At 43.1% G+C, this 10,499-nt stretch overlaps 1 non-coding gene across 1 annotated transcript; it reads right to left on the reverse strand.

Moving 5' to 3' along the window:
- Positions 1–701: 701 nt before the first annotated feature.
- Positions 702–892, reverse strand: LOC112209387 (U2 spliceosomal RNA). Its single transcript, XR_002944121.1, has one exon. It is a non-coding gene; the product is annotated as a U2 spliceosomal RNA (small nuclear RNA).
- Positions 893–10,499: the final 9,607 nt, after the last annotated feature.

Genomic DNA, 10,499 nt, shown 5'->3' on the forward strand with positions numbered 1-10,499 from the left:
GCCACTGCGCTCTAGCCTGGGCAACAGAGTGTGACCCTGTCTCTAAAGGAAGAAGAAGAAAAGAAGAGGGAAGAAGAAGAAGGAAGAAGAAGGAAGAAGAAGAAGAGGAGGAGGAGGAGGAGAAGGGAGAAGGAGGAGGAGGAGGAAGAAGAAGAACAACAGCAGTCTAATGAGGAACCCTAGACCACACATCATGGGATAGCTTGCTTCTCATTTGGGAGAGCAGGACAGCCAGAGTTCCCACTCTCTTTATTGAAAGTTGGAGGTAGGTAGTATGACTTTCAGGTCATGGATGTGTGTCTCCACTTTGCCACACAGCTGGCGTTATCACATAGCTAGTGTTGGATCACTAGCTATGTGATAACAACAAAAGCAATACAAATAATAAAAACAATACTGGTGACTTCTTGTGCTATTGTTATATGGTAGACATTTTACTTATATTTTTATACTTTGTTCTTGCAAAAAGACTTAGGAGATAGGGAGATTATTATGTCTAGTTTCTATATAGGAAACCTGAGTCAGAGAGATTAGTGTGCCAAGATTACCTGGTGAGTAATGGGCAGAAGGCTAACTATGGAGCCTTTGTTTTTAACTACTATATTATACTTCTATTGGGGCTCAGAAAGTGATACTTCAAAGTATGGCACTTTGGCATGCTGAGCACTTTAAATTAAAGGATTAAAAATAAAAATATCCTGGAGGGTTGCATCATTCCTGGAGGTACTGCAATACCAAGTCAGTGTGTGGAGTGAATGGAGCAAGCTCCTATTCTATCTCCCTGCTCCAAAAATCCATTTAATATATTGCCCTTGGATAGAGGACATATCAAATATTAAACTGATAAGAACAGATACTACACTTGATCTTAGCCAAAATGTCGAGAAGCAACAAATTAAAGGATGTCAGAAGGCCTCAGAAGCAATCTCAGAACCAAGGTCTCTTAGATTTTCTGCCTTGCTGTCTCTTACCCTTCATTCTGTCTTGAAGCAAGTCATAGAAACCAGAATTCCTCTTCCCCAAGGTGGGTCATAGAAACTAGAACTTCTCTTTTCCAAAGCCAGCCATAAAAACTAGAATAATTACTGTAACCTTTCTTTACTGTTCTGGCTAGGAGCTGGCCATAAAGAAATTCTCTGTCTTATCCTTGTGCAATATTAGGTCAGAAGACTGTCATTCCAGAGGGGTCCTGCCTCATCCATACCTAGGAGGAAGAAATGCTACAACAGAGAGGGCAAGAAGAAACTGCATAGGCCTTGTTGGGCTTCCCCACGCAGTCTATTAGCATTGGGTCATACTCTTTTAGTCCAGTCATATTTCTACACGGCTGTCCATTTTTCATCCAATCAAAGCATAAAAATGGACAGCTCGCCGGGCACGGTGGCTCAGGCCTGTAATTCGAGCACTTTGGGAGGCCGAGGTGGGTGGATCACCTGAGGTCAAGAGTTTGAGACCAGCCTGGCCAACATGGTGAAACCCCATCTCTACTAAAAATACAAAAATTAGCCGGACGTGGTGGCAGGCACCTGTAATCTCAGCTACTCAGGAGGCTGAGGCAGGAGAATTCTTGAACCTGGGAGATGGAGGTTGCAGTGAGCTGAGATTGCGCCACTGCACTCCAGCCTGGGCAACAAGAGTGAAACTCTGTCTCAAAACAAAAACAAAAACAAAACAAACCAGACAACTTTCCCTATATCTTTGGATGTTCATTCTGAAGGCTCCTGTGTCACATAAAACTTTGATTAAATAAATTTGTTATGCTTTTCTCCTGTTAACCTGTCTTTGTTATAGGAGTGTCAGCCGTGACCCTTATGATGGGGGAGGAAAAATATCACATCTTTCTGTCCCTACGCTTTTCTCCCAGCACTCAATTGCCTAGTCTTTCTTTTTACAAAACGAAGACTCATGATTGTTCTGACACCCTGCTTCTGTTTGAGAGGATCAAATGAGGTTGTGAAGGGGAAAATGTCTTGAAGACTATAAAGTAGCAGAAAAATATAAGCAATTATTAAGATGGACATGCTGGAAGAAAGAGAGCCAGAGAGAAGGCTTCCTGGAGTGAGAATTAGACTTTGACCTTCAAGAAAAGGGCTGCCCTGCATGTGCTGACAGCCCAAGCTGGGAACCTGGGTCCTTCTTCCACAGCTGTCAGAATGGCAGGGGCAGGGGACAGGCGCCAGGCCTGGGCATCCAGGCGTGAGTGGCAAGGCACTCTTCACTAGAGTCTCTGGGCAGATTCACTCAGAGCTTGACCTTTTGAATGTAAAACACTTGTCAGGTTGCCAAGTGCCAGCCAGTCAGGGAATGGATTCAGCCAGGAGAATAATCTTTCTGTGGCTTTCTCAGGGATGCTTGCCCTCTGACTGTGGCCTACAGGGTCTCTTTTGGAGAGAAATAGCTTCTACCAAACTCAGGGTATATCTGGAAACTGGAAACTCTCCACTGTCTGGTGTCTCTCTCTCTCTCTCGCTCTCTATGTATGTATGTGTGTGTGTGTGTGTGTGTGTATATATATATATATATATATATTTTTTTGAGACGGAGTCTTGCTCTGTCGCCCAGGCTGGTGTGCAGTGGCATGATCTCAGTTCACTGCAAGCTCTGCCTCCCGGGTTCACACCATTCTTCTGCCTCGGCCTCCTGAGTAGCTGGGACTACAGGCACCCGCCACAATGCCCGGCTAATTTTTTGTATTTTTAGTAGAGACGGGGTTTCACCATGTTAGCCAGGATGGTCTTGATCTTCTGACCTCGTGATCCACCCGCCTCAGCCTCCCAAAGTGCTGGGATTACGGGCGTGAGCCCTGTGGGATTATGGGCGTGAGCCCTGTGCCTGGCCTTTTTTTTTTTTTTTTTTTTTTTTAAGAGACAGGGTCTTGCTCCATCACCAGGCTGCAGGACAGTGGCATAACCCTAGCTCACTGCAGCCTTGAGCTCATGGGCTCAAGCAATCCACCTGCCTCGGCCTACCAAAGCATTGGAGTGACAGACACATACCACTGCACCCAGCCTCTCAATTTTTAAAAACCTTGTCTCTATTTTATAAATGTGATGCTTTCTATAATTTGTATTAAAAGACATAGTTATATATGTTTTTCATTGACTATAAAATTTTGTGGTTTATCTGAATAAATATTGTCAAATGATATTCCTTACCTTTCCCTCCCCGACCCCAATTCTAGAAAAATCTCTCTGGGTAGGACCAGGGGACAAGGAATGCTTGTTCTCTTAGGAGTCATTAATATAAATACTGTGGTTATAGAAGTGTCTTAGTTGTTGCATTTGGACAAAAGAGTTCTGTGAAAAATAAAATAGGGTACTGTTCTATAAACTTGTTATTATTATTATTATTTTTTTATTTTTAGTAGAGCAAGGTCTCACTATGTTGCCCAGACTGGTCTTGAACTCCTGAGCTCAAGCAGTTTGCCTGCCTCCATCTCCCAAAATGTTGGGATTACAGCTGTGAGCCACTGCCTCTGGCCTATAAACTCGTTATTGATGGAAAGTTTTCCTTTAGGAGCCAAGCCACAGAGGCTAACATAAGTTAGTGATTTTCAATTGTACAGCCACTGATTATTACCTAGACTATGAATTCACATCATGGTTGCTTAAAGGTTTACAATTCAATTGTAAAGTGGCTATAAATGCCTCCCATCTTGGATTACATTCCCTTTTGCCTCCTGACTTTGCTCCTCCTTCTATCAAGTGCTTTGGGAGGCTGAAGTGGGAGGATCAAGTGATGAAGGTGGCCCACACCTGTAATACCAGCACTCTGGGAGGCTGAGGCAGGCGGATCACTTAAGGCCAGGAGTTCCAGAACAGCCTGGCCAACGTGGTTAAACCCCATTCATCTCTACTAAAAATAAAGAAATTAGCTGGATGTGGTGACGCATGCCTGTAGTCCCAGCTACATAGGAGGCTGAGGTATGAGAATCGTTTAGAACCTGGGAGGCAGAGGTTGCAGTGAGCTGAGATCGCGCCACTGCACTCCAGCCCGGGAAACACAGCAACACTCTGTTTCAAGAGAGAGAGAGAAAAAAAAAGATGAAGTTTAGTTTATTTATCTACTTCTTGAATCTTGAATCTGGGCTTGGACATATGACCTGCTTTGGTCAAAGGAACATTAATGGGAGTGAAGCCACCCTAAACTCTCCGGTCCCAGCCAAGCTTCCAACCGACAGCACAGATTTGCCAAGCTGATCCAGACCAGAAGAACTGCCCAGCAGACCCATAGTATCAAGAGACTTTGGCCAGGCGCGGTGGCTCATGCCTGTAATCTCAGTACTTTGGGAGGCTGAGGCAGGAGGATCACTGCAGGTCAGGAGTTTGAGACCAGCCTGGCCAACATGGTGAAACCCCATCTCTACTAAAAATACAAAAATTAGCTGGGTATGGTGGTGCATGCTTGTAATCCCAGCTACTTGGGAGGCTGAGGCAGGAGAATCTCTTGAGCCTGGGAGGCAGAGGTTGCAGTGAGCTGAGATCCTGCCATTGCACTCCAGCCTGGATGACAAGAGCAAAACTCCATAAAAAAAAAAAAAAAAGAGAGAGAGAGAGAGAGAGACATAATAGACATAATGTGTTTGCTGCTTTAAACCACTAGGTTTTGCAGTATTTTATTATATAACAAAGCAAACTGATTTAAATTCTAATTTTAAAAAATTTTCAACTCAAATTCTTAGTCTACTAGAAGGGTTGGGAAGCTAAGCCATTGTGCTGGCTCTCTGTTTTTGTAAATAAAGTTTCACTGAAACGTGGTTAATCTCTTATGTATTTTCTTTCACTACTTTTGAGCAATGATTGAGTAGTTGCAAGAGAGGTTGTATGGACCTCAAAGACAAAAATATCTGCTATCTGTCCCTTTAAGAAAAAGTGTGGTTATCCCTACAGAGAATTGTTTGTGCATTTGTAATTGTATAGGAGTTCTTTTTTTTTTTTTTTTTTTTTGAGACAGAGTCTGAGTTCAAGCGATTCTCCCACTCTGGCCTCTCAAATTGCTAGGATTACAGGTGTGAGCCACTGTGCCCAGCCAAAACCTTGCTTATATTTTTTATTTAAAAGTTTTGTTTTTGTAATCCCAGCACTTTGGGAGGCCTAGGCGGGCAGATCACGAGGTCAGGAGATTGAGACCATCCTGGCTAACATGGTGAAACCCCGTCTCTACTAAAAATACAAAAAATTAGCCGGGCGTGGTGGCGGGTGCCTGTAGTCCCAGCTACTCGGGAGGCTGAGGCAGGAGAATGGCATGAACCTGGGAGGCAGAGCTTGCAGTAAGCTGAGATTGCACCACTGCACTCCAGTCTGGGCCACAGAGCGAGACTCCGTCTCAAAAAAAAAAAAAAAAAAGTTTTGTTTTGACATTTATGTCCTTATTACATCTGAAGTTGATTTTTGGATATAGTGTGAGGCAGGAATCTAATTTCTCCTTTTCCAAATGGATTACATTTTTAAAAGGTCCTTCATTTCTTGAAGTTATTCCTTTCCCCAGTGATATGACATGCCACCTCTGTTGTGCATCAACATTATGAAATGTGTGGGTTTGTTTTGAAGCTTCCATTCCATTTCATTCCCTTCCATTCCACTCCCTTCATCCCATTTGTCAATTTATCTGACCTTGCACCAATATGATTATATTTCTACAGGTTTTTAATAATTATAAAGTATTACTATAGGTAATTACTATAGGCTTACAATACTGAGTTACTAATTACTATAGGTTTATAATACTTAATAAAGTCACAATTACTATAGGTTTTGTATACTTCCTCATAGTTTGTGTGGCAAGTCCTCTGCTCTGCTCTTCTTTGGAGGATCTAGTTATTCTTTGTCCTTTCCTCTTCCATATACATTTTGGAATCATCTTATCAACTTCCATGTAACACCCTGCTGAAGTATTGTATTGAATCTGTAGATAAATTTGGAGAGAATGCATATCTACAATTTTGTCTTTCTACCCATGGACATGGTATATTTCTCCTTCTAGTTAGATTTTAATATCCTAATAAAGTTTTATACTTTCCTCTGTAGTTCTGACATATCTTTAGTTTTTTTTCTATGTAGAAAAAAAGTATTTTCTTAACTATTGTAAATGGATTTTTAAAAAATTATATTTTATAATTGTTTGTTTCTGGTATATGGAAATACAACATAAAAATATTGATTCTATTGATAAGTTTATCTTATATTTCCCTACCTAGCCCAGGAGTCCACCATTCTCCAAAGAGCCTTGATAGAATGGAGGCTCCTCAAAAAATGAAAAGTAGAACTTCCATATGATCCAGCAATTCCACCTGTGGATATACATCCAAAAAGAAAGGAAATCAGTATATCAAGGACATATTTGCACTCCTATGTTTATTGCAGCACTATTGACAATAGCCAAACTGTGGAATCAACCAAAGTGGCCATCAGTGAATAAATGGATAAAGAGAATGTGATATATATACACAATGGAATATTATTCAGCCATAAAAAGAATTAAATCCTGTTATTTGCAACAATGTGGATGAAACTGAAGAGCATTATGTTGAGTGAAATAAGCCAAGCACAGAGAGATTGCATGTTCTGATTCATACGCAGGAACTAAAAAAGTGGATCCCATGAAGATACAGAGTAGATTGGTGGTTACTAGAGGCTGAGAAGGGGAGGTGGCGTGGGGATGGATGAAAGGGAAAAAATAATATAAATGAATTTATTACCACTGAACTGCACACTTAAAGATGGTAAAAATGGTAAATTATTATTATTCTCTTTTTTTTTTTTTTTTTGAGACGGAGTCTCGCTCTGTTTCTCAGGCTGGAGTGCAGTGGCGCCATCTTGGCTCACTGCAAGCTCTGCCTCCCAGGTTCACGCCATTCTCCTGCCTCAGCCTACCGAGTAGCTGGGACTACAGGCGCCCGCCACCACGCCTGGCTAATTTTTTGTATTTTTAGTAGAGATGGGGTTTCACCGTGTTAGCCGGGATGGTCTCGATCTCCTGACCTCGTGATCCGCCCGCCTCGGCCTGCCAAAGTGCTGGGATTACAGGCATCAGCCACCGCACCCAGCCAAAATGGTAAATTATATATGTATATTTTATCAATAAAAAAATTAAAAATGTGAAAAAAATCCTATAACCAGGCTTCTTTCTAAACTTTAATTCTCATAATTTGTCTATTCTATTGAGTTTTCTTTTTAAACAATCATTTAATATACAATTGAGTATGGATTTATTTTTTCTTCCGATTCCTAAAACTCCAATTTCTTTCTTACATCTATATTGGCTCAGACCTTCACAATGTGAATAGTAGTGGTATTAGTGGGATCTTGTCCCATTCCTGATTTTAAAAGGAATAATTTTAGCATTTCCCCATTTAGAATAATGTTTGCTCTAGATTAATTATAGATACTTCTGTTCTTCTTGGTATGTTCTCATCATTCTTTGAGCCCTTCCTTTCTTTCTGAAACAAAAAATGTTTCAAGTTTATCTTATATTTCCCTACCTAGCCCTGGAATCTGCCATTTCTCCAAAGAGCCTTGATTTTCTTAAGTGGAGAATGGTATGTAGGAACCAAGATCTGGGCACTAGGAGTACTCACTGATACTGGTATGTCATGCTCCTAGGCCATCTTAGTGGTTTGAATGGACACATACACACATATATATTTATTTCTCTTTATATTAAAAACCATGAGTCCACACCAATATCTCCAATTCCAATCCAACATCAGATTTATTTTTGTCCTCCTCTTTTCCATATTTGTAACTTCTTCCAGTGAGAAACCTGGTTCCCATTATCTTAGATGTGTTCAATTATTTGCCCAGTTCTCCCTATATGTAATCAAAGTCTTATAGCGTAGGTCAGAAGCACATGAGGGAGAGAGGAAGGAGAAAGAACAGGGAAAGGAAACAGGAAGGAGGGAAGAGAAGTGTGTTTTTTTTTTTTTAATCTTTATTTTACAGAACCATCTTCCCTCCCCTACAAATATGGAAGAAAAAAGATGCAGGGCATGGGACGGGAGAAGTGCCCCAGAAACAGGCCAATTTAATCTCTGCAGCCTGGGGTGGAGTTGAGTGGCTGGTGGCCAGTTGGCTCTTCCTCTTGTCTCCTACGTGGCTCCTGACAGCTTTTTAAACCTTAGTCTCCTTCATTGTTAAAGAAAACCAGAGCTGGACAGTAGTTCAAGTGGTAAAAACAGATTTTGTTCAGTATTATTGCAATAGGGAAAAAGAGCCTTCAGGATAGAATTGGGTTGAATTCCAAATACAGCAGGGGCAAGTGGGAATTTATAGCCAAGGAACAGGGTAGGCGGGTCAGTGGATGGAAAATTACTAAGAGAAAACATCAGTGATAAGGGAGATTCTGACTGTACTGACCTAACCAGGCTTCTTGCTGCAGACAGACCAGGGTGATCAGACATCAGGGGGATGGTGGAGGATGAGAAAACAGGTTAGATACCAGGGGTGATTAGACATGCAGGATGGGGGAATTCTATCTAAACCAACTCAGCAGGATTCTGGCTAAAACTGGGCACTGTAGAGATGGACACGGTAGTCCAAAAGTCAGGCCTAGGTGAGAAAGAGTCCAGGGGAGCCTGAGTAAAGTTTCATCGAGAGGATCTTTGTCATGAGTTTGGAGGCAATACTTTTGAAGGCCAGGGAGGTGCCAGGCATGCGTTTCCATTGAACTCTGAGAGACTGCTGTGGGAGTTTTCACACCTCCACCTTCCGCTGCACAAAGCCCTCCTGGCCTGGCACACCATGCATGCACAGCAGCACCATTTCTTGCTCAGCTCGCCCTGGCAGCTGTTTGTGTTGAGCACCTTGCCAAATTCCCACGTTATCTCATTGGGCTCCATGGAGCCTGAGATCTTCATACTACATATAAAGTGTAGCAAGTATAGGTCGGCCTCTTTAGGTTTGAACATCTCCACTCGGTTTTTTTAGGTTCCTTTTGGCAAACCTGAAACAAAGATGCCTCTGTATAAACTTGAAGGAGAACTTGCTGTTTGTGGAGAGGGCTCCAGGCTGCATGGGGGACTGGCAGGCACATTGGCTATGCCCCTGGCTTCTGCCCTATCTCCAGAACCTCTTGAGGATCTATCTGCCTTGCTCCTCTGAATATTCTTAGTGCAGCAATTTTTAAGGACTGAATTGTGTCCCCCATGTCCCCAACATTAATATGTCAAAGCCCTAATCCCCAATGTGACTGTATTTGGAGATAAGGCCTTTAAAGAGGTGATTTAAAGTTAAGGCCTTTAAAGTTTAACTTAAAGTTAAGGCCTTTAAAGTTTTTTTTTTTTTTTTTTTTTTTTTTTAAGACAGAGTCTCGCTCTATCGCCCAGGCTGGAGTGCAGTGGCACGATCTCGGCTCACTCCGCCTCCCAGGTTCAAGTGATCCTCCTGCCTCAGCCCCCCTAATAGTTGGAATTACAGGCATGTGCCAACAAGCCCAGCTAATTTTTGTATTTTTAGTAGAGATGGGGTTTCGCCATGTTGGCCAGGCTAGTCTTGAACTCCTGGCCTCAGGTGATCCACCTGCCTTGGCCTCCCAGAGTGCTGGGATTACAGGCATGAGCCACCGTGCCCAGCCAGGCCTTTAAAGTTTAAATGAGGGCATAAGGATGGGGTCCCAATCAAACAGGACTGGCTTCCTTATAAAAAGAGGAAGAGACACCAGGGATGCATGGGCACAGAGAAAAGACCATGTGAGGACACAGTGAGAAGACTCTGCAAGACAAGGAGGGTGGCCTCAGAAGAACCTAACCCTGTTGGCACCTTGATCTTGGACTTCCAGCCTCCAGAACTATGAGAAAATAATTGTTGTTTAAGCTTTCAGTTTGTGGTATTATGGCAGCCCTTGCACACTAATACAACAATTAAAGGTGGGAATGGTAGGCTCCCTGAAACTCATGCTTGGGGCTGGCAGAGATCCTGTGCTGTACCTTGTGGGATGGGAAAGTGTGCTGCTGTTGGCCAGATCAGCCAAAGGCTGGGGATGCAAAGGGATGGTGCAGACCTCCAGCTTGGACCTCTTGTAGCCCAAGAGCAGATCGAAAGGCATCACCTCGTTGTACCTCTGGCCTGTTGCAAGTCTTTTTTTTTTTTTCTTGAGCATCTGAAATCCTTTATTTGAACATAATTGCTGTTTGCCAAATAGAAGACACAGAAAGCAGACAGTGAAAACAGAGCCCAGTGACCAGAGCCAGCCCCTTGGCTGGGGACCCTCCCCTACTACCTGGTGGACCAGCTGGCAACCTCTGCCCCTCCCCGGACCCTGGGCCTTTGGCATAATGCTGATGAGGGGCTGCAGGCAGTGAAGCCCCTTGATTCAAAGCAGAGATTTGAATGGGTGCTGGAGAATGGGACAGTGGAGAGGCCAGGGAGGGCTGGGCAGGCCTCCCAGCCCGGCCAAGCAACACAAGTGGAGGAAGCCAGGAGCGGGCAAGATGGCATCTATCTGTTTTCTGAAAAGGGGCACGTAGGGGCCTGCAAGCAGGTGGCGATGGCAGCTGGGGCGGG

The sequence above is a fragment of the Pan troglodytes genome, chromosome 4 (genome assembly GCF_028858775.2).
Source record: "Pan troglodytes isolate AG18354 chromosome 4, NHGRI_mPanTro3-v2.0_pri, whole genome shotgun sequence".
In the NCBI taxonomy this organism is placed as follows: domain Eukaryota; kingdom Metazoa; phylum Chordata; class Mammalia; order Primates; family Hominidae; genus Pan; species Pan troglodytes.